The 26,318-nt window shown below is 40.0% G+C and overlaps 1 protein-coding gene across 1 annotated transcript in view; it reads right to left on the bottom strand.

The window, feature by feature from the left end:
* Nucleotides 1-26,318, bottom strand: part of LOC128601003 (kelch-like protein 29) — a 209,833-nt gene that overhangs the window by 169,120 nt on the left and 14,395 nt on the right. Inside the window, exon 2 of the mRNA XM_053613846.1 lies at nt 25,794-25,862. The gene's annotated coding sequence lies outside the window, so the exon portion shown is untranslated. The remainder of the gene's footprint in view (nt 1-25,793; nt 25,863-26,318) is intronic.

Here is a 26,318-nt window from a genome sequence, read left to right as displayed (position 1 = left end):
CCTGTTTGCCGATCGCCTGACCCTTTGCCTGTCTTGACTACGTTTTTTGGATTACGATTTGGATTTGTCTGCCTGCCCTTAAATAAATACGTCTTTACCTGCTTCCGTACTCTACTCCCTTACGTCTCACGACGTGACAGAATACTCTGCGTGGTGTACAGGGACATGAGCAGTATAAATCCCAAATATAATCAGCGCTAAGCACTGGCAGCTGAAAACAATAAAGCCACACCCCTGAACAACAACCGATGACAAAACAGGGAGGGGACAGAACAGAAACAAAACAAATGCACATGTCCACAGTAAACAATGTCATGGTTGTCAACATCTGAAGAGCATGCGCTCGCTGAGCACTCTTGCACCTAGCTCATGCATACGCGCGCCCCCTCATCTCTCCGAGCGCGCTGCCAGAAGGGGAGATCGTGACATTCCGCGTCTCACTCTGGTTGCTAGGCTATTTGGTCGCGTCATCAAACATGTCATTGTTCTGTCAAATTTATTCAGCCTTTTCACTTATTCGGCCGAACACCGAAAGTGCTTTTTTTTTTTTTTTTTTTTTACTATTTTCAGCCGAATAATTTCGGTTGCCGAACATTCGGTGCATCCATACCTTACAGTGTGACATCAGAAGCTCTGAGACTACAGACTGGTCAGCCTGAGATTTCAAACATGGAAATAAATCACAAACAGATAAAAAAAAAATGATCCTGCTACATGTTTATTATCCAAAACAACCGAAGCTGCTTTTACATTCAGTCAAGGCAAGCTCATTTATATGAATAATATTGACAAGACGTGCTTTCAGTCCTGTTAAGGTCAGCTAATTCGATTTACTACTAGTAGTAGACATTCAAAACAATCTGCGTGACTGAACAACTTTGCAGGCATTTGCTTAGAGCAGAAGAAGCCTGAAGCGACGTCTCAGTGCTGCACTGATCCTCAAAAGTGGCCCATCCAGAAAGCAGCTCTTAGACCCCCTCGAGTTACAAGAACTGTATGTTACAAACAACTGAGAGCCAAGAGAGAGAGAGACAGAGACAGAAAGAGAGAGAGAGAGAGAGAGAGAGAGACAGAGAGAGATAGAGAGAGAGAGAGAGAGAGAAAGAGAGAGAGAGAGCGAGAGAGAGCGCGAGACAGAGAGAGAAAGAGCGAGAGAGAGAAAGAGCGAGAGAGAGAGAGACAAAGAGAGAGAGACAGAGAGAGAAAGAGAGAGAGAGCAAGACAGAGAGAGAGAGCGAGACAGAAAGAGTGAGAGAGAGCGAGAGAGAGAGAGAGAAAGAGCGAGAGAGAGAGAGAGAGAAAGAGCGAGAGAGAAAGGGAGAGAGACAGAGAGAGAAAGAGAGAGAGAAAGGGGGAGAGACAGAGAGAGAGAGAGAAAGGGAGAGAGACAGAGAGAAAGCGAGAGAGAAAGGGAGAGAGAGAGAGTTGCACTGTAAGGCTTATTACAGCTGAAAAATGAGGAAACGATATGTTTGTGACTTAGATGCACAGTTCTACTATTTATAGGTATATGGCCGCTGAAAATAAGCAAGCAAATACTTTCCTTTGCGTGGCCATTGGAGAATATCTCCATTATTGATGCTGTGCAATACATAGCGGTCTGTATAATAGATTCATGCATTTATGTGTATCTGTGTGTGCGTATCTGTCTCTACCATTCTATAGCCGCAGAAAGTGCTAGGCCAGTAGATTCTGCTTCCTAGGACATGACAGAAGAAACAAGAGACTATTAGAGGCTCGTTATTAAAACTGACATGATGTGTAAGTGTGTGTTCCAGTACTGAGACTTACAAGGGAATACACTCGATTCTATTCGATTCCTTCTACTACCTGAACTCCTTGCACCTTGAGAGTTCACACACACACACACACACACACACACACACACACACACACACACAGTAATACATATACACACACACACCACACACACACACACACACACTATGTAGATAAATGACTGTAGTGCATTTGAGCTTGATCCAAATGAAGCAATGATGTAGCTCAGTGGCCCGTGCTCTACATCTCATCATGTTTGTGTGTGTGTGTGTGTCAACAGAATAAGTAAGCTCACCAGTAAATGCCCAAACGACTACATTATTAGACAGAAACGCGTTCATCTGAAACAGAATAGCCTACAAAATATAAAAAAATACTCTAAAACCTGTTTACCGAAACTCACTTATAATACAGGTCTAAGGGCAGTTTTTGAGGCATCAATAAAGCATTCATGTTCAAATGCTTCAGTAACAACAACAACAACAGTAATAGTTGTTATTATTATTATAATACTTTCCCAGACACTTCTTTGTACCACCTCATTACTGATTTCTAAATCACTATAAAAACAGAGAAATATTTCAATACATTAACATCAATCCACAGACTACTGACCGTCACATCTAAGGCTTTAGCTATTAGCTTGACTGAAGCTATCCCAGCTATCTCCAATCCGCTCTGTCAGCTTTAATCTAAACACAGCAGCAGAATAGTTCCTTTCTGGCTTTAAAGTCACAGAATAGGCATTTAACAGAAAGGCCATTTATACGCAGTGCTGGTTTGGTCGAGGGGTGGGAGGGGGTGGGCGGGGGGGTGTAATGGAGAGTCCAGAAGTAATCATAGTGCTGTATTTAGAAATGATGACCATTATAGATCAGGTTGGGACGCATGCAGCCCGACACAGGCATGTAAAGTCAAGAGGCCCTGCCACATTTCCCTCCCCTTTACAAATAGGCCAATCAATAAGGCATCACTTAAGGCCCTGTTTCTCTTCACTGCTCCTGACTCAGCACACTAAAAGTGTGTGGGTGCTGTGTGTAAGATGATTGCTTCATGAGAGCAGCTACAGCATGAGGCTGAGTGTTTCCTACCCCCGATCTCTCTCTCTCCCTATCGCTCTTTGTCACACACACACGCACAAACGCACATGTTCGCTTTTTTCCTCAGCTGCTTTATTCCCAGCAGGCTGCTTAGACAGGTTCTCATTTACCTGGAACTCTGGTTCAGGCCTAGGGCTGGGCTGGGTCTGTTTGAAAGCCCACATGGCCATCGTCTACTTTATTAAAGTGGAAAATGAACTAATTACAAGCCACATAAGCAGGGACGGGGGGTGGGGGGGGTTGGTAGATGGGGGGGGGGGGGGGAGTGTGTGCTCTCTGTGGAGTGTGTTCAGCCCACAGAGAGAAAGAAAGAGAGAGCAATCCCATAAAACAACAGTGTAGTGCACTGCTGAGAGCAACAGCGCATTAACACATGATAAGTGCTGCTGAGAGCACTGCAACCTTCACCCCACAGAGTTGTGCTGAGCATAGGTGGTAAAGGGTACAGGAAAGAGAGAGAGAGAGAGAGAGAGAGAGAGAGAGAGAGAGTGGGGTTTCCTTTGGGGGTGAGGGATGGCTTAAGGCAGGCAACCAAACACAAAGACAAAAGGATCAGTTTAGATCCAAAAAGACGCTGCATTTTCAAACCGTATTTACACATGTAACCGGGCACAAGTGCTGAAAACAGCAGGTGGGGTCATCTAAAACTATTACTGAGTTCCCCTTGTAGTCTTGATTAATACCACTACTAATAAAACCTTCTTCTGCTGTGCAAAATATCATTCATTAAAATTTCAAATGTATCCCAGTGAGACAAAGCATGCTGTAAAACAATGGCTCCTGTCATCACAGCCAGATGGGCCCACTGAGGCGCACGCTGATGTAGCGCTGTCACTGTCACCATGACGATGTTTAGAGGTAGCACACGCTAACCTGATCCTGTCTGACACATCCCATCACTGTCCCAGTGAGCTGGGGTTTTTGATTTAATAATGAAATGCTATAAGACACACACACACACACACACACACACACACACACACACACACACACACACACACACACACACACCAATAAGCATCTGAGAACTGTCTGATGTGACAAAAGGCTGATGGCATTTAGACACCAGTAAAATTGCATGTGATGGAAGAAAGATTAGTCAGACAGCAGTCATGCGACTGGCTGACTTCATTATGAATACAACATGCAATAAAATATCGTCATTGAAATACAGCACTGCTCTGCCATCAGTATCCCATTAGTGTTCATTTGTTCAATGGGTGATCGTCCTTTATGAACTGAGCGCTGGTCCGCATTCAATATTCCCCACACTAGCACAAATCACTGATTTGATTAGGGAATAAATATAATAGGTCATTACTGCAAACAAATAAACATTAATGCACCAGCTTGCCGTGCTGAAATAATGGGCCAATCAGGAAGCTGCCGTAGAGATAGGGCTCTCCATCCGCTTTCGGAGAAGGAAAAATGTAGCAACAGGCACGACATAAACCAGTCGAATGGGCCTTACACATCCCCAAACTCCACTACACGCAGCCTGTGCAAGTGTAACTGGGGGAAGTACGACTAAGAATGCGGTTTTCCCAATACATATATATTCCAGTTAACACTAAATAACAAAAGATTTTTACATTCGCAACCCTAAACGTGAGGAATGTTTTTCATTAGAGTTGTAATAACTAAATCACAAAAAAAATCGCTGAATCACGCTTATTAACTGCTGTGTATCGAGTTGTCCTACTTTATCCAGTTTTCTAGCTGTACCACATATGTTTGGTCATATTTATCTCTCAGAAAGCATTATCTCGTGCTACTTTGGCCAAAAAGTCTGTAGTTGGTATAACAACTCGATTGGTTAAAACGACTGAATATATGTGTCCAATAAATTATTGGTCTACAAGATTAGTCCAGATGATTTTTCACTCCACTCATCATGAAGCATGTGCATTATACAGTGTTGTGCAGCAAGTAACGAAGCTATTCGAATCAATTAGCTTGCATGAAGTTAAAAATATTGATAAATGTTTCAGTTTCTTTTAAATATATCTTGCTTTCAGATCATATTGAAGTCGATCCCAAAAAAAAAAAGAGTCGATTCACTGATTCCAGGCACTGAAAGAGTCAATCACGAAGCTCTGGAGTTGATTCCATCCATCCATTTTCTGTACTGCTTATCCTACACAGGGCTGCAGGGAGCCTGGAGCCTATCCCAGGATGGGGTGCCAACCCACACACACACACGGGGACACAATCACACAGACATTCACACACTACAGATGATCTGGAAATGCCAATCAGCCTACAACACATGTCGTTGGACTGGGGGAGGAAACTGGACCACCCCAAGGAAACCTCCGAAGCACGTGCAAACTCTGCACACACAGGGGGAGGCCGGATTCGAGCCCCAACCCCGGGGGTGAAAGGCAAACGTGCAAACCACTAAGCCGTGGTGCCTCCGGAGTCGATTCCATACACCTAAAATTATTCACCTTGTGCACACAAGAAAAATGAAGTTAGCATTGGAGCGCTTCAGTTATTTTGCCTTTATTTTGAATTAGTCTGACTGCAATCAATATAGTTATACAGTATACTTGCAATACAGTTGGAAAAAAAAAGTGTGCAAAACCAGTAAAGCAATGCACAGAACACCATCACCTTGTGTTAGTCTGGGTGTCTCATTTGGCTGACATAAGCACTTGACAATATTCTCAAACTGTCACAGATTATCTGAGAAATGTCAGTAATGTTGTATTGCAGTTACCTGTTATTTAACCGAACCTAGTTAAGAGTTCTGTAGCAATATGTAGGGATGCTCTGATCGATCGGCCGATAGTCACAGTCTGTGACTCGATCGGTCGTCTCTAAATTTGGCCGATCTCACGAACTGATCGCAATTTGATGACGTGAAACACATGATCACGTTAAACTTTAGCGCTGCAGTCATGTCATCACCAGCGTGGAACTATTACGAGGTCTCAAGAAACAATGAAAAAATCCGACATTTGCCGTGAATTTTTAAAGGCCTATAAAAATATAGGAAAATGAATATTTGTTGTGCTGATTTATTTGAGTCTCAAAAAATAAGACCAAGGCAACATCTGTGGCATTACTTTATCTGAAAATAAAAAAAAAAGGTTAACAGTGACGGCCAACAGAAAGCTTACATATCACTCATATAAAGCTTGAACGAGCGGGATCGGTAATCGGTATCTGCTGCAAAAATGCTGATCAGAGCATCCCAAGCAGTAAGCAGCAAGTTCAGGAAACGTCAACGACAGTCAACGTCACTACATTTGTATCAGAATGTAATGTGTAAAAAATTTGAGGCATCTTGATTCTCTCTGTAAATGGATTCTACATTAAGGCATAGATCTCTATAATCTGATGTTTAATAAATAAAATACAAAATTAAATAAAGTGTATTTTTGGACCACAAGTTTAACCAACTGGGGGTTAAAAAGCAGGTGGTTAAACTAGCTAGCCAAACTAGCTAGCTACTACAGACACTGCAGAGTTTATTCATTAAAAGAACAAAAAGAACTGGAAAACAGGCATGCTATGTACCAAAATAAAGTAATAAAGTCTGTCATACCAAAATATTATTCACCATGTGAAAACTCACTGCACGTTTCCATCCAGAGTTGGATGTTTGTGCTCAAAAGAGAGCCCTGGAGCAAGAGGCAAGACTTCTACACGACCTGCAAAGGAGAAACTAAATTACCAGGTCAATTGCAAGGTTCAAAAGATTTGCATCTATGTGCTCTTATTGCAAACCTGGACTTTTGCACAGTGGTGCACACACTGGTACCAAGGTACAACATTTCACTGTGTTCTTTACAGGTAATAAATAAATAAATAAATAAATAAATAAAATACATATAGAACCGAGCTGCATCGGCTTTATGAATTGAAATCACATATGAAAGACCTAAAAACCCATTACAAACGCCATTCTTTCTCTCACCCTCTTTCCAGTCCATTTCCAACCATCGCTTTGAATTGCTCACTTATTTCTTATTCCAAGCCTCTCGTGTACTTTTGCAGAATATATTGCTAGAATGAGTGCCTTAGAGGACACTTGAAAGTAAAACAGAAAGACACGGCTCTCTTGCAGCATGTGCACTCTAGCTTGGATGGCACCGGGTTAAAATCCAGGCCTGGTGGTCTCTGTGATTCACAAGTGCACTGGGCTGTGTGTAATTGCTGAGTGGGTGGAACGGAGATCATCAGGGGGACGACGGGTAAAACTGGAAGTGTGTAGGCAGACATGGAATTGCTTGCAAACTGGGGGGGGGGGGGTCAAAGCTTCAGATGAACAGATGGAGGCGGAAGAGGAGGAGGCAAAGTTTTGGCACAGGAAAAAATGTAGCATTTTCTTGTCCTTATCATCTACGATGTTAGACTTGTTCTGAGCTTGAGGCCTGCTTAGAGCCCACTGGCAGTAGCTGTAAGCCTAAAATTATCTGCAGAGTTACAGTTATTCCAGAAACCATCAAGGCAATCTGCCTCTTACATATATATATGAGAAACTGGAGTGATGCACTACCGCAACTACCAATAACTGAAGCAGTCTGCTTTCTAACATATGTGGCAGAGTTTTAAAAACGGCTCACCTTTGCACTCTGTGATGATACACTATCGACATATTTGCAGGCTACTGATTCCTGACGGCTTGTTTAAATCAGACATGATTTTTGCGCTCATCTCAGCCAGGACGATTACTTGTGCACAGCTCAACACCATCTGAAACCATCTGAGATCATGACTCCTGTGATAAGTCACGTATCAAGTCACATCCTCCACAGAATGCTAAAGCTCAAAAATTATGCATACGCAGTTGCAATTAGCTTTAATATAGCACAGCTGTAGTCATATTATAGCATGACCTCCATGCTGTATTCCCAAAGCTTCGTATGGTATGTGAACATATTGAAAAAGGCTCTTGAATGATGCATCATAAAAACACATGAACTGCCAGCAAACACTCTGTGTACCTCATATGTTACTTAGTTACTTAGAAGGCACAACATGAGGTACTCACACATTCTATCTCCTAAGTCTTACTGGCCATTAAAGCCTGAGAGAATTTCAGCATTTCATGTAGTTCTGGTCAGTTTAATCACCGTTCTAAATGAATGCACTGAGTATAAACAACTGTTGTAACCGTATTAAGATACAGTTAAACTCACAGCTTCATTATTAGTAAAAACGCGGTACAGACGCAGGTAATTCACACACGCACAATCTCTCTCTCCCTAAAAACTATTTATTATAATTAACTCAAATAAATGCATTCTCATCACGCTACTTTATCTCTGTGTATGATTTAGAGTGGGCAAAATTCTAGATCCAACGACCCGTAAAATAAAATAACTAAGTGATGAAGTCAGTCCCGATTATTTTAAATAAATCAATAAAAAAATGCCACAACCATCCAGGTCTATGAGTCAATAACAGCAACACTAGCCAATCTTTGGAGTCTTTTTGCTCCTGTATGAGGAACAGGGTAGATAGCACTTTCGTCCAAGTGTGCTACACTGCCCTGCGAGTTCCAAAAATTTGGTTGGCTGGCTTCATGTGTCTGAAAGGAAGCACGTGTTAGTCTGTACCATCCCCAGTTAGTAGCTTTTGGGAATTGGCCAGTGACTAAACTGTGGAGAAAATGTGTGTGTGGGTGTGTGTGTGTGTGTGGGGGGGCGTGGGGGAGTCAGTAAAGAGGACTTTACTGACTGTGTGCATTGAGCCTAATAGTTGGATTATATTTATATAATAAATTAGAGCTGCAAAAACTAATCGATAAAAATCTATAAGAATCGATTATGAAAATCATTGTCAGCGAATCTCAAAATCGACAGGTTGGTCTGTGCGCGGCACGGGGTAGGTTTACTAATTGCGTTACAATCTGTTCCGAAAACACGCACTGGAGAGTAAATACTAAAGTTGTGTCCCAAATGACGTACTATACACTTACACTATGCACTGTGTACTCTACCGTCTATGTCAGTGGTTTTCAATGTGGGGGCCGCCCGGGGGGCCTCAACAATTTGGTGTGGAAAAATGAATAAATACATGATTCTCACTCTCAGACAACCACACACACACACACACACACACTCAATTCCTAATGTAATGTAATGTAAAGATGAAAGAGGTCATTATTAATAAAAAAGGGGGATATATTCAGAAGTCTGTATTTTTAATGTGTTTTAAAGACATTATGCAAAAGGGGGGCCTCGGTCAAATGTTAATGCCATTTGGGGGTGCCTTGCCCTGGAAAAGTCTGGGAACCCCTGGTCTATGTCATCTCAAATGGAACACTAGTGGGGGTTTTTTTATTAACCGGAAGTATAAGCCGTTTCCCAGTCAATTGCGAATGACGTCAAATGCACGTAATGTGACGCCGCTGTCTTTAGCAGATACCCAGAGTCAACGACAATACATTTCTTGTTTACTGTTTATGTCAACATTACCTTTTATTCCCAACATGACCTCAATCACCATCAGACGGAGCATAAAGCAGGGGGCATTTTATATTAAATGCCGCGGAGAAGACTGTAACCTGATTTTATTATTAATTCAGGACTGTAGTTTAATTATCAGTGCTTTTTTTGCGCATCCATTAAAATAATGCATAAACACTTATATACAGTACAATATAACACACACACACACACATACATACACACATATTATATATATATATATATATATATATATATATATGTGTGTGTGTGTGTGTGTGTGTGTATATATATATATATATATATATATATATATATGTGTATGTATATATATAAAAACATACATATATATATATATATATATATATATATATATATGTACACACATACACACACACACATGCATACATACATACATACACAAACAATTGTAATTGATAACCAACTACCAACTGATTAATGGAAAAAAATTATCGGCCGATTAATCTATTATGAAAATATTTGTTAGTTGCTGCCCTATAATAAATAAATCCATCCAAGCATTTTTACAGTTAAAAGGTGTTCAAGGTTGCAGAAAGGTTGAGCACTGAAGAATGAAATGTAATCTATGATGAACTACTGAAGTCATTTACCCAAGTGTGTTAGGTGAGTAGTGTGAGCAGCGATGGCTGGGTGGCTAATGCTCTGAGATAATGATTAAGAAGACTGTTCAAATTCCAGCACTGCCAGAGAGCCACTTTTGGAGCCTTAAGCAAGGATGATAACCATCAACTAGTCAGCTGCTTAGACTGTAATTGTAAGTTGCTTTGAATAAAATAGGAATAAAATCTGCCAAATACAATGCAAATGTAAACGTGACTGTATCGTATAAACGCAAACTGAAGTACTGATGCTCGGAATGGAAATGGAGAATAAAAAACAACAACAACAACAATAATAATAATAATAATAATAATAATAATAATAATAATAATAATAATAGCAATAATACATTTCTTGTACGTTAGCCGCTAACCAAGCACCTTCTTTAGATTAATTTTAGCTGGTTTAGCACTCGTATATAAGAATGCAATAACATGTACTACTCCACCATCAATCATCTCTTTGACAGGTCAGGTATAATTTAAGGGTGCATGCATAATACCTGGGGGTTTTATGTTCCTTCATTCTAACAGTGTGAAGACATGCTGATGCATAAAAAAGTCTAACAAAATCATCTAATAACTTCCTCACTGCACAACTTGATACAGACTTCCCTTGCAACTTCATCTGACTGCTAATACAGCTGTGATCAATATTGAGTTCCGACATGCTTCAACTGCTCCTGCAAATGTCACTACAGGCCGTGCTTCAATAATTACAACACAGAGGGGGAGAAAATCTTCTGTGCTCCATGTCCTGTGCTACAAGCTGCTTTAGTCACATTAGTCGAGCTGCTGGAGAGGTTTGATCTAGATAAGAAAGTGCCCCCCATGTTTCTATTACCCAGTATGGCTCTGATCTTATCACATGGTTGCCCTGACTAATTTTGTGGACAGCATCATGTTTTTAAGCTACCAGTCAAGCTTTACATCAAGTGCAGCCTGGTTCCTATGAAACAACTATTTATTTGGACATGCAACTCAGAAAAGACTCAGAATCAGCCTTCAGATTCACATACTGCAAAAATGTACAGGGCCAACTGCATTTTAAATTTAAAAACACAAGAACTCAATATATACTATATAGGCGATGTCTGAGAAACCTCTGCGAATGATATTCTGATATTTTGTTTTCCATATAGACAAGAATGGAACAAAGCTATAAAGGCTATACATAATGCTTTATTTGTAATAAAGCAAGAGAAACACAGTCGGAATTTTTCTCCCGTTTATACCGCAACCTTTATATCTTTAACCGAATAAACCCTCGAACCATGTACGTGTCCTGAATACAAACATGCTCCTGGTACACTCTGCCATTTCCTCTGGATATGCCTAGGTACATCTCAGTTTTAAAATAAGATTATAAAAGTTTTAAAGAATATTTTTTCCTATGTACATTTTACACAATTCTGGAGGGTTCCCCCCCCCCAAATCTGTGGTTGATGCATAAAACACTTCCACCATCATGTGATATTATTCTAGCTGAAAAATTACGATTTCTTTTCTGAAAGTGTTTCTTGGTTAATTGGACCGAAGATAAACCCTGTTCTGTGCAGTCATGGCATGAGAAAACTTTCAAAATACTTCCACTTGAAAGAATTAGTGCTTTAATGGGGAGCAAAAAATATCTCTTGGTTTATTAAGAGAAATTCTGAAGCAAGAGCAAGTAAGGTTTCAAACAGAAAGCCTACTGGAGATTTTGCAATGGGCAGCAATATTCAAATGCAAGACTAATAGTGCGCTATCCAAGGGAGGTGGAAGGAGATATTTGTCTTTATTCTTCTATTGATCCCCCCCCCCCCCCCCCAAAAAAAAACATCTTTATAGCCTGTCATATTCGGTGTTAAAAGCCAATAAACTTTTAATTAAATCAATTTACATTAAATTGAATTTCACAATGTGCCATTTACTTCCTGCTACGATTCACAGTCACTATATGGAGACTTAGCTGCAAGTTCAGTTTGTATTTCCTCATGGTTATGTCACAACCATGAATGTACAACTCCCAAATGTCCCAATTTGAGCACCTGTTCAGACTGCAGCAGCTTGACCTGACCTGTAATGTTAAAGAGAAAAGTAGATCAGAAGACGAGTGAAAACCCGATCAACATTATGCTGCTCCTGGCTATCCTTTTTTTTTTTGTTGTTCTAAATGCTCTGAAAAGGACTGACTACAGTTCACTGATGGTTTACTGAGCACATTTCAGCCTGGACTACTTTGCAGGATTTGACAAGAAAGTGCAGGTCAATTCCAACTATACTGGGACCGCAAGCCAAGAGTAATTCATTTCAGTCTAATGTTGTACCTGGTAATGATTCAGAGCACTGGTTGAAGACAGCTTTATCTGATTTAAGGATGCCCTGCTAGTAATATCTTGTAGTAATAGGTCTAGTAATAGGTGAATAGCTATTGAATGTTAATAGTTATTCACCTACTGACGTCTATATATTTTTTTTATTTTTCCACATTTTCTCCCTGTACCAGTCAGCTCTCCCCTATCATATGACAGCTACCAACTGGCGAGGCTGAACGCCAACACGTGCTTCCTCAGAGATACGTGAAGCCACCACATTTCTTCAAACCAGCATCATGGGACAGCGTTACACACTTGCAGGAAAGTGCTATCTACCCTCTTCTGCATACATGAGCTCACAGAGGCCAACACTTGTCTATTGTCTCTATTATAATTGACAGAGGGTAGCGAGAGTGCCGTCTCTCCCACCCAGATATCACTTTAACGCCTTTAAACAAACAAACCATGCTAGATGGATAACCCTTCCTACTTGTACAGTGTTCACCTAGTGTGTGTTAGGGTTGCCTTTCCATTCTTCAAATGAAATTCATAATTCGTTAGGATCGTGTGCTTGTGGTGCTTTTCTTCGATTTTAGGATCAGCCTCTGACATATACAGTAAGCCTGAATATATTGCTATAATCACAGTTTTATTCACCTATTATTCATCTACCCAGGATCAGACTTGTTTGTCCAGCACATCCCACAGATGCTCGGATCGGATTGAGATCTGGGGAAGTTGGAGGCCAACGCAACACCTTGGACTCTTTGTCATGTTCCTCAAACCATTCCTGAACAATTTGTCCAGTCTGACAGGGTGCAATATCCTGCTGAAACAGGCCACTTGCCATTATGGAATACCGTTACCATGAAGGAGTGTATAGTACTTGGTCTGCAACAATGATTCGATAGGTTGTACGTGTCAAAGTAACATCCACATGAATGCCAGGACCCAAGGTTTCCCAGTAGAACATTACCAAGAGCATCACACTGCCACAGATCCTTACACTTGCCCATTTGTCCTGCTTCCAACACATCAACTTTGAGAACTGACTGTTCACTTGCTGCCTAATAAATCCCACCCCTTGAGAGGTGCCATTGTAATGAGATAATCAATGTTCTTCACAACACCTGTAAATGGTTTCATTATGTTATGTTTAATGTTGATCTGTATATATGTCTTAGGGTTAGGGTGCAGCCTGTTAGTCCTTTAACATTAAACATATATGAAACTATTCATTACACAATCAATCACAGTATGTTCTATTTGTTTGGAGTACACCTATATTTATTTGGAATATAGGTGTACTCCATATTCTTCTGTTTTTCCAGCGGTAACACACCCATTTTATCGTTTATCATCTAACATTAAAAGTTAGCAAATGAGTCACTTCAGTTGTGTTAGTGTAGGGGGAACACTTGAAGGTGTAGCCCAGTGTTACTCAGGACCACTCCTGGAAAATAGTGCTTTATTGTAAAGTATGTCTTATCACATTTCTTGATCTAAATTCACAGAACAGACATTCAACAATTGGAATTTTTGCTCCACTAAACATCAGCATTATAAGTTCTATGCAATACTCGTGTCAATCAGTGTTATGAAGGAGAGTTTAATCCTCTCAGTGAGTGTTTAAATTAGTAGAGTATGACAGAACAGCTAGAACATAACCACAAGCTTCTTGGAAAGGTGGAAGTCATTAAAGTCTGTCTTACAATCTGTTCGCAAATCGACTCAAGAAAGAAGAGCACATGTCATTGCCATCTAAACTGATTGCTTGGCATTTGGGTGTGACTAGAATATGAAGTGTAATGTACACACGCAGAGTGTCCGGCACAGATGGTGCTCGGAGGCTGAGAAAGCCACTGAGCAATGTAGCCACAAGGCATGAGCCAGAAATGAATCTTCCAAAGCAAGTGTTGAAGAAACAGAGAACAGTGTGCCAAGAGATGAGTTTTAGCACAGAATCTTCATTGAATAGCACTATCATGAAACGGAGTGAGCTGTGCACAACTAGGGTCAAATCCCTGCTGTCTCCCTGCGTATCCCAGAAGCCTCTCTAACCTCGTATAAAATGCCAGTGAGGCTGCCAAATAAAGCTTGCGCTTGCAATCAACACACAACAGTCAGACTGTACTATCTTTGGAATCCTGAGGCATTGAGGCCAAAAAGCACAAGGAAAAAAAAAAAAGGGGGGGGGGGTGCATTCTGCTCTGACTCTTGGGTAACTTACACTATCTTTGTTCCTTACGGCCTTAGGGCATGGGCCCTAAGGCAGGGAAAGGTAAATTCGTCCTGTGTTTATGATAGAATTATAAATCTGCATATGCCCGAGTGTCCTCGGCTATAATATGTATCCAAGTGGTCCGGTGGGAGAGGGCCGGAGGAACGAAGGCCTTTCAGTACCTGAACGTGGTGTGGAGGAGGAATGTGGACCTGCAGGAAGACTTTACCTAATGCCTTCCCCAGCTGCCTGGCCCCGGTCACGGCTCTGAACAATGCCCCTTCAGGCCCAGCAGGCGCGTTTTACACACCCACCGCTACAGCTCATGCTCCATTAACCTGAGGAAAGGAAAAACACAGGTCCCTGAGGCAAGGGGCCTCTGGCTTCAAACACCCACACACAAACCTCCTCGGCCCACTTGCCCCTCACTTGTACTGTGTACAACGGCTGACTAAAGCCAGAAATCAGCAGCAGAAAGTGTAAGAGGAAGCCCATGATCTGAGCGTTACGAGGGCAGAGAGCAAGCATTTGCTCAGATTTTGTCAGGAGAACAGGAAACTAGTCTGACACAGAGATCACACAATTGAAGTAGAGTAAGGATGAACAAGCATGATAGTTGTGAATACACTAATTAATATCTGCTAGGATTCAGGAGTCCTGTATATAGGTAGGCGGGTAGGTAGGTAGAAAGAAAACAGGAAAGAAAGAAAACAAGGTACACATCAGAACACACAGCTATCTGACCTATTTCGAGCTAAGAGCGATTAAGTGAAATGACAACCATCACTGACCATCACTGAGAGATATTAAACTCGTTATACTCCTGAGACACATTGATTTTCGCAGCAAAAACAAAACATGCCCCCTTCAAAATGGTGAAAGACGTTTCAGGCTGAAAAATCCATGATTGTTAACAGCACATGAAAGATGAGAGCATTAACAAAGAATCCCTAGACTGATGTCTGTTTTAGTAATATCCACTTCAATTTTCCCTGCCCAAGAAAAAGAGTTAGAGATTCTTTGAAATAAAATTGCAGCCTTTATGTACAAGTGACATAAACATAGGCATTTCTAAAAGGCTTCTCTCTGGGGGTATCGGGTGTCAGAAAGACTGCATACATTATACTGTTGTTACAATGTAATGCAACGTCCATAGATATTCAGGAAACTGTTATAAGCAAATACATAACTTTGTTGATACAATGCAATTCCTGCCAGTTTTAATCAAATCAAAACGAAGCAACAAGTCAGTAAAAATCTGTTATTTGAAATGCATGACATTACCATCGACAATTGAAGTGTTCTTTAAAGAGGATACATTTAGAATAAGCCTTTATGGATGTTTATGTATATATCATATATTCTTATAAGCACTGTCTTAAGTAAATTGTTACCAAGACCAAAGACTAGAGCAATTTACTGCTACATATTTCTAACCAAATTTTAAGGCAGAGCTTTGAAAAACAGTGAATTAACACATGCACACTACCAGGCTCCTTAAAACATCCTGATTATTCTTAACTCATACTCTACAAAGCGAATGAATTAAATCAATACAACAAATTAAAAACAATTCATCCAATAAACCGTCCTCCCAAACCCCAGCTATGTTTTGTCAACAACAATGCGTATTTTATTCCCATCAACCGTAAAGCAATACACGTTTTATATACATTAACCTTCCACTTCAACAGCAAAACCTGTACAACTCGAGCAATTATCATTCATTCATCCAATCAGCCAATCATGTGTGAGCAGCGCAATGCATAAAATCATGCGGATACAGTTCAAGTGCTTCATTACCATACACATCAAACAACAGAATGAAGAATAATGTGATCTCGGGCTGGTTTGAGTATTTCAGAAACTGCTGATCCCCTGAGATTTTCCACACACAATGGTCTGAAGAGTTTACACAGAATGGTACGAAGAAAACCATCCACTGAGCAGCTGTTCTGCATGCAGGAATACTATGTGATGAGAGAGGTCAGAGGAGAATGGACAGACTGGTTTGAGTTGACAGATAGGCTACCATAAATCAACTAACCCCTTTAACAACCGTGGTGAGCAGACCATCTCAGAATGCACGTCACGTTGAACCTTGAGGCAAACAGGCGACAAAAGGAGAAGACCAAACTGGGTTCCACTCCTGCTAACTGAGAACAGGAATCCAAGGTCACAGGCTCACCGAAACTGAACAGCTGCAGATTGAAAAGATATCAATTGGTCTTTTTGCAAACTACAGCTGTCCAGTTTCTGTGAGTTCTGTGTAAACTTTAGAGACTGTTGTGTGTGATAATCCTAGGAGATCAGCAGCTTCTGAAATACTCAAACCAGCCTTTCTGGCCTACCAACTCTTAGTACATAACCTAGGCTTGCGTGATCAGTGCATCTTACAGAATTGCTCAGCATTGCATTTGTCTCATAATTTGTCTCACAGCATTTGTCTCATCTACTGATGGTCACTATCGCTGCATTAGAGATTAGGAGAAGTGACTCAACAGCAACACTCAGGCAATGAAATTAAATCGGGTTAAGAGAAATATAGATTTCATGGCAGCGTTCAGGGTCAGCCATCATATATCTATATAAGATGAAGGAGGATTTGTCAGAGATAATTTGGGCTGATTGAATAGGAGTCTCTGCAGCGAGCAAATACTGCGTGTCCTCTCCATCTTCCATCCTACAACAGTTCTCTAGTCTCCGTCTAGTAAGGAACTGCAATTCCTCTAAAGGCTTATATAGGAAGAAAATTAATGTAGGGTTTACTATCTTAACATACAATATTGGATTAAAGAAGGTCAGCCCTGAAGAGACAATGATGATAGACGTAAAGGGGTCATGCTTTGACATCTGACATGCTCTCATGGATCCTCATGTAATTCACTGACTAGAATAGTTTCCAATGGTGCTGTTGGATAGAAACAGCTTTGTTCATGTCATGTACTTCTTACCCACTGAGGAAAAATAGAGACAAAGAATAAAAATGTTCGGCGGTCATTTTCTAAAGTTGAAAAAAAATAAATAAATCTGCAGGCTCTTTCGCCATATTTGAATCCACAGTCAGTGGAAACATTTTACAGAATATTCTTCATAAGACTGAAAACAGATTGGGACAAAGGTTAGAAGTGATATATAATGAAACGGCATACACCTCAGGAATGCGTAGGTTAACCACCTCCAATTTCCCATTGCATCATGTGTGTGACATCTGTACAGCACATGGAGCCAGTCTATAAATCTCTCCGGAATCCGTTTAATGGAACTACAAACACTACTAATGGATGTCCTGCTGCTGTAGAGAAAAATGAAAGCAAACTTTCAAAGCAAATATGATCGCTAACCTTAGCCCCATGCCATGCCTTAACTTCCACAGTGATGCCACTGATGACCCACTGATGCACCACATCTGTGGATTACCATTAGAACAGCAGCTCAACACAACATGACTTTCCAAGCTATGAAATATTGTGGTGTTATGTATTCAATACAACATGGACTGTTCAGTCATTTTACATAATTATCCTGTTTCACAAAAATGTTTAAAAAAAAATTTGATCCGGATTTGATCATTAGGGTCAAGAGGAATCTCTTGAAGACTATCGTATATATGTGTCGTAGAGAAAACCAAGCAATTCTGCTGTTCTTTCCATAAGTTTCGGTTGGACCCAGTCTTCTCCAATGTGGTTTCTGGAGATGGTTTGCCTGTTCATTTGCAGACATTTTTGCGCCAAAGCAAACCCCAACAAAGAATACGATCCAAAACCGCCAATACGATCCATGAACACTACATCTGCGGCTGACAGGTAAGGCAACAAAGTACCAGAGGCAGCCCGAGTTTGACCCATTCTTCTGCCTACCTTCCTCCAGCACTCGATCCTAAATTAAATATACAGGAGCTCCAACTAAAACATATGAAACATTACACTTCAATGTAACATTTTTACTGATGTTTGTCTGGGACTACGATGAAATCTCATTAAGTCATGTCCTTAAGACATATTGGCCTTCAGTCATGAAAGTAGAGCAGAACTGAGCGCAGATCTGAGCACACAGAATGGCGCATCAACAAATCTGCATCTGATGCATGAAATTGTCATATGGTATCAAACAGGGTGGTGATTTGAACACTATTTGATGAATCAGTTCCATCCGGGTGGACAAAAGCTCAAGTCTAATAGCCCTTAGATGTCACATAGGCATACATCTACGCCCCAAATTACCCTCATATGTACATGTAATTTACATTAAACACGCCCTAATTTATGTAGCTGTTTAGACAATGACGCAATAAAAGTAAAGCATGCTGCAGTTTTTCAGCTGAGGAAAGAAGTAAATAGAGAGGACAGTAAATCCATTTCGGTGAAGCTGAGAGGTGCTTGTGTCCGTAGTTGCTACATATAGAAATGTTTTTTTTTAAAGCCTCAAAAACAGCACATAAGGAGAGCACAAAATGAAATCATGAAAGTAAATAAAATGAAATCAATGTAATTGCAATTCATTTAAGCATATTCAGCTAGTTGGACGTATGGTCTGTTTTGTTTATAAAGCTGTTTAAAGCCAATTAGTTAAAAAAAAAAAAAGATTTAACTGCAGTCAGGGTTTTTAAAGCTTTATTTATAAATATAGCTGAGTAAAATTTCCATCTTTAACAAACAAGGGGAAAAAGAATTTCTACATGAATAAAAACGCTCAAATTAATCAATCACTGACAGCAGACCAGAATGAATCAAATCATGTCTGGCGTGTTTCAGTGTTGAAATGAAATTGTGTGGGCAGCACAGTGGATAAAGTGGTTACTGAAGATGAATGAATCAATGAATGAAGTTCAAGCATTTTTTCAGATTTACACACACTCCGACCAGACAGGAGTTTGATCAGGAATTTCCACATGCTTGTGGAACCGGGCTTGAACAAATCAAGACCGGTGACATCTTTCCAAGGACAGACACAGGTTGTCTGAGGGGCAGGGCGAGGGAACCTAGCGGGAACTTCATCACAGTCACTCCTCTGCTCAACCCTGTCCCCCCACCCCCCCACCCAGAGTCCACCACTGTATCTCTCTACAGGCACGGTAACGGATGTCCATGAATGTGTCTGTTCGGCTGGGATTATTTTATTTCTATATAAGTAGAAATGACTTCCTTTATGTCCTAGGTATCTAAACACCTAATTAGTAGTTTGTAGTGTATACCTGTTTGTATGTTAAGAATGAAAACAGCCGTTGCAATGTGCTTCGGAGTCGCTCAGTTTTCAGTTTAGTCTCCTAATTACTGGAAAATGTGTAGAACAAAGACAGACAGTGAGGTCTCATTACTATTTATAGCGCATCTTCAAACACCAGATAGAAACACCATGTATGCATCTGACAGATCCGTTTCTGCTGCCTTCTCTAAATTCCACACTTAATGCTGGACTCAGCGGGTAAACACCGGATAGGAGCTGAGCAACATACGCAGGAAAGACGAGTACAGGGCCAGCTGATTGGCAGGCATAAGTTAGTGAAGGGCTGTTTGAGATGTTAACTGTCAGCAGGCAATGTGAGAAGAGGTGTCTCCGGAGACAGTGACAGGCCAGAGGTTTCCTATTCGTTTGGGCTGTGATGACAGGTTGGCTTGTTCTGTAAATCTGAGGCTGCTATGGAAGCGTAGGCTCCCACTTGCTCACTCGACTTCAACTTATCTCTCTTTTCCTTTCTTTACATTTACATTTATTCATTTAGCAGATGCTTTTATCCAGAGTGACTTACAAATGAGGAAATACAAGCAAAGCGATATATCAAGCGGAGAACAATACAAGTCGTGCTACCATACGAGATCCTTTAATTGAGTTCTAGAAAGCAAAGTGCACAGAGTCGAGGTGTAAGTGCCAGTGTAGGGTTTTTTCCTTTTCTTTTTTTTGATAATGTGGGTTGGCGCTATAAATTCCACAGTCATCTATGCTGTTACTCACATGAGACACCTTGGTGGTCGTTTTACATAATTACAGCTGCTGATTGATGTAACAAAGATACAGGTTCATTACTGTACTTGTGCAAAAAATGTAACAAAAAAAACCCTGGAAAACTCAGATCTTGACACATCATTAACTTGACCCCTTGTCTGAAAACTATCCATCTATCTACAGACACCCTCAGTATCGAGTTCCTGGAGGTATCTCTGTCCAGGCTAAAAGCAGAAGCTCAGAGGGATCCTGTGTTCCACTAAGTTAGTGATCTTTCATTTGGTCATCCATAAAACAGGAGATGGGCCTTAAGCGATCGGTATCAGTAAAGCTGACTCTGTTTCTAAAGTTTCTGAATGCTGTGACATTTGACAATGCTAGCATTCCTCTCACAGCTCGCCTGAGTCTGAGTCAATCTCTCAGTCAACACTGTCTCCAAATCCCTGCAGCCTGCATCCTAGCATTCACCAGAATAAACTCGGGCAAATGAGTCGAATTTCCTGAGCCGCATAGCTACTAGTGGTTAGACTGCAGTTTTATCGCTGTGTAGATTTCCCCTGGTACTTTGTAGCAAAGATCAATAACCTGTCACTTGACAATATATATTTTTATTTACAAAAATACAACTGGACATCAGGGAGATTAGGGGACAGTGTCTCAGTCTCAGACCACTCCACCGAACTCTGCAGACTGATTGAGGTTTTATTGTGCACAGATCAAAGTATTTTAGTGTAAAAGAGGACATGCTAGGAGATTCAGTGTTACGTGTTTCATTTCAGACAGCTGGGGAGGCTTCTACAATTCTGCACTCAACAGCTGTGAGATTACACTAGTCAGATATCCTGACCCTTAAACATCCTGCTTAAAGCAACTCTTTTAAAAAAAAAATAAATAAATAAAAAATAAAAAGGGTTTTAAAAATAATAACTGCACTTATATTATGGATCATGCTTTTCAAGTCTTATCAGTGCAAACTTAATACTATTGCAAATTTTATATTACACATTTTATATATTTATTTATTTATTTATTTATTTATTTATTTATTTATTTATTTATTTATTTGATAATAGGATTAAGTTTGCACAGATAAGACTTGAAAAGCATGATCCATAATATGATAAGTGCAATTATTATTTTCTTTGATTTTAAATATTATTACCCAAAAAAGCAAATAAATACTCTAAAAAAAAAATTCCTCTAAAATAAAATAAAGCTTAGTCACATCAGGAAAAAAAACATATACAGAAATGTACCAATGTTCCATCTACAGGGCACTTAGGCTTGCTGAGTGGTTTGGGTAGCAGTAGCTCATTGTTTAAGTCATTAAGTCATTGAGCTATTAAGTACAAGGTCATGAGTTCAACTCCCAGTACCGCCAAGCTGTCACTGCTTGGCCCTTGAGCAAGGCCTTTAACCCGCACTGCTCAGTTTTAGAAACAAGATTAATGTAAAAAATATATATAAAAAAAATAATTATTATTATTAATAAAAACCTTTCACTTCTTTAAGCCACTCTGGGTAAGGGCATCTGCTAGGTGCCATAAATGTTTGACGAGTATGAAAATTATATAAATTATATGCTATGACCTTCACTCACCAAAATGTAACCCAATTAAACATATACAGGTGCATCTCAAAAAATTTGAATATCGTGGAAAGGTTCATTTTTTCGCCCGTAATTTAATTCAAAAAATGGAACTTTCATATATTCTAGATTCATTACACATAAAGTGAAATATTTCAAGCCTTTTTTTTGTTTTAATCTTGATCATTACACATTATAGCTCATGGAAAACAAATATCCAGCATCTCACAAAATTAATACTAATATTTCCACAATATTCAAATTTTTTGAGATGCACTTGTATGTGAGATTTTGGAGAGGTGTAACAGTGGTCTCCACCACCATCATCAAAACACAATCTGAGGGAATATCTTTTGGGAGAATTATGTTCATCACTAAGGTGCGGTACACAGTAATACACAGTAATATTTTTCTATGACCCTTTATGTTTTTTCCTATAATTTGTCTCCTGTCTGTATGTATATAGCCACCATTCAAGCTACATTTAAGTCAGTATTGAAAGTATTCTGTCATAAACAACCTGATTATTCAAATATGTATTAAAATGCTGTGCAAGTATGGTTTTGCAGCCTATCCAGTTATCCATCAGACGTCCTGTCTTGACTTGAAGCTTTTTCTATACTTTTTACTTTACTGAAGTTTTAATTTTATTGCTATGTTTACATGCTGAAATTCAGTCTATGGCCAAGCTGCATTATCCTCCAATCATATTCAAATCATACTGCTTCTAATCCACAATGAATATTGGCAGCACTAGTATAGTCATAGTCAAAAATGCGGCAATGTTTTCTGTGATTTCTGTCATCACAGTCCAAGAACTGTGTTTTAGCTTAAACAATGCACCATGATTTCACTTTCAGGTAATCTGAAAATCTGGACCTATTAACAAATGTTTAAAACAAAAAATACAATGGACATCTATGTAAACCTTGGAATTAAATTATGGGCAAATCCTTGTATAGGGTAAACTTTAAAAACAACAACAACAAAAAAAAAAACAACCAACATATGCTCTTCAAACATTTTGAATTATTTCACTTTAGCTCTTCATACATCAGACTGCAAAAACAGTGTGACTAGGTCTGTGTCAGAACCTATTCCTTGGTTGTGATTCTGAGGCTGTATACTCGCCTGGATATTTTTGCACTTCATACTTTCTCAAATGGCACTACACTGCACAACACTAAGCCTAATGGCCTTTAAACACGCTCATATGCTGCACTTGATCATGATGGCCTGTGAGTGCAGCTCATTCACTCACACATATTAGGCTCAATGGGCCAGACGTGATGGCATGGTGTGACCCCTGCTGTGACAAAACGCCCCAGGGGGCCGACATGACACTGCACCGCCCACACCCACCCGGGCTTGACATGTCTTAATCACGATGTGTGTGTGTGTGTGTTTGTGTGTGTGTGTGCACTGTAAGCATGGTGGTCTAAGGAAATGGCAGTGTTAAACCAGACCACGGTCTATTTTAGAGGAGTGAGGAAATAAGATGAAATAATGATGTCTATGCAAATCATGCACATTATGCATGCAATTTTCAACCGAGGACATTGAGCTATTAATAAAATAACTGTCTACACTTCTGATTTGCAGAGAATTTATGATCCATGTTTTAAGGGGCAGTGGTTGTTCAGAACCTTGAAAACCCAGAACAGCTAGAAAGCTAGATGTTTTGGACAAAAGCATACTTCTGTCAATTTTTTTTAAATAAATGCAGACTTCATAAACTTCAAAGAATACAGCCCACTCAATAATACGAGTTCTCCTGAACACTGGAGTTGATAAAAGCAGCTGTGGTTCTGTTGTTGGCTCTGCTGTATATCGCTAGTAAACACCTCATTGGTCTTAGCAACAGACCAGTCAAGCCTCATTGACAGCACATATGCCAGCGTGAGCTGTGAATTACTATGAATGTGTTTTGTAAGCACATGCTATTCATCACTCATGCTTACAGAGTAAAAGAAATAGCTTTACCATTACATTTTCACCCTGCAAGAATTTAAAATCCAAGCTGTCGAAACTATTCCCCACTTGTAATTTATTACCCATAGTTATTCTTTACTTTTTATTAATGAACAACAGACATACATGAATATCATTCCTGTGTCTTTAATTAAATGTACATGACACATTATATGACTAAAACTTTTGTGGACACCTGACCATCACACCCATATGTGCTTTTTGAACATGGCATTACAGATTTAGTTCTCACCTTGCTGTTATAACACCCTCCACTCTTCTGTGAAGGCTTTCCTATAGATTTGAGCGTGGCTGTGGGGATTTGCCCATTCAGCCACAAGAGCATTAATGAGGTTGGGCACTGATGTCAAGTGAGGAGGCCTGGGTTGCAGTCAGCGTTCTAATTCATCCTAAAGGGTGTTCAGTGGGGTTGAAGTCGGGGCTCGGGCTAGTCGAGTATTTCCATACCACCCTTGGTAAACTATGCCTTTATGGAGCTCTCTTTGTGCACAGGGGCATTGTCGGTTGGAACAGGTTTGGGCCCCTTAATTCCAGTGAAGAGAAATCTTACTGCAACAGCATACAAAGACATCCTACACACTTGTGTGTCTCCAACTATGTGGCAAAAGTTTGGTGAAGAACCACATATGTGGTGTGATGGTCAGGTGTCTGCAAACTTAAGACATACTATAGTGTAGGTCCTTCTAAATCAAAGTAATGTTATACAGCATTGGTTATCAAACTGGGGGTCTGTGAAGCAAAGTTTTGGGTCGGAGATTTTTGCATCGTGTTACAGTGGTGGAAATTACAATCCAGCATTATCAGAGTCAAATATTATTGAGCTTTTATAGTTATTGGTCCGTTTGCCTGGTCAGTTGAATCAAATGGGTTTACTAATCCAAACCTTACTAACTGAAAAACAAATAGGCCTATAAATAACGTCAACTTGGACCTGATGTGATCTGTTGTTGGAAAGTTCAGGAATAAATAGTGCCAATAACTAGTCACACTTGAATAATTTGCTGAATATGTGCATAGTGCCTAAAATAAATCTGTACTAAGGTTGTTGTTTTTTTGTTTTTGTTTTTGTTTTTTTTTGCAGCAAAAGAGCCTCTGGCTACAAAATGTTTGAGAGCCCCTGGAATCCAGGACACTGTGAGAAAGCTTAAAACTCAGTTGCTGTTGTTTTTAAGATTTATACTTGAAACACTGAGCACTAACACAACCCCTTGGACAAACACTTGAGGCATATTATGGCTGGTTACTGAAGATCCCAGCTGCATGCTGCATTGAACAGGCATCACATTAGGCTGACCCAGTTTAAATGAATTCTGCTTAATGGGCGCAGGAGCAAAGGTTCAGACATTCATGATGTTCTAAACATGACCTTTTACAGATCTTTAGCTGTGCGAGTACAAAATGTGTAAGTGCCCGGTGATAGAATTATACTTGTGGACGGTTTGGCATTTACAGGAAGACATGAAGACAAATCCTACTATGGGGCAGGAAAACAGACTGGATTTCACACAAGCATAGTAAGATATAAATCAAATGATTTCTTTTCTAGTGCTGGAGCAATCGGGAGAGGCGAAAAATAAGGGAAATGAAGTTAGCATGCACAATAGCGTGATGCAAAATGAGAAAGAAAAAAAAAAATCCAACCTGCAAACAAAATAACAAAATAATAGCTATGACTATAAAATCTGACAAGGAATGAATAAGATCAGATAACAACAACGTATGAAATAACATATCATCTCTTTGCCTTTTTTTTTGATGGATATTGATGGGAGAAAATAAAAAAAACAGATCTTTTCAGATAGTGTGGTACCTTGAGTCTGTGGAAGATGATGACGCTCATCACAGTCTAATGAGATCTTTTGAGTATAGCCAGGTGCTCCTGCAAATCCAAAAATAACAGGATTATTACACAGATCTGCGGAAAGGAGAAGGAAGCTGTAAGCAGCAACTCTGCAACTGTGTCTGTTTGGTATTACTCTATTATTCTGTAGTAGATAATTCATTCATTTTCCTGGCGCTTCTCCTTGTGGAGATTGCAGTGGAATTAGATGATTTCCAACCCTATACACCCTCCAGGTAGGTCATTTGTTCAAGAAATGAATTCTACTCTGTTTTGAAGACATTCCTCTTGGTGGTACTCCTGCTGGGAAAAGGTCCCGTACAGAGGGGTGCCACATAAAAGAGCACTCTTGTCCAAAGTAAACAGCGCTTCTCCTGTTATTCCACAAAGTGTGTGTGGAATCAGTCACAGCACAGGCGTCGTGTAAACCCACAGCACTGTGCTCATTGCTCTATATGGCCAAACAATGACGGCTCTTGCTTCTTCTCATCGCTA

Source organism: Ictalurus furcatus, chromosome 25 (genome assembly GCF_023375685.1).
Source record: "Ictalurus furcatus strain D&B chromosome 25, Billie_1.0, whole genome shotgun sequence".
Taxonomy (NCBI): domain Eukaryota; kingdom Metazoa; phylum Chordata; class Actinopteri; order Siluriformes; family Ictaluridae; genus Ictalurus; species Ictalurus furcatus.
Note: the sequence above shows the minus strand (reverse complement) of the source record. Positions and strands in the feature narration are given on the sequence as shown.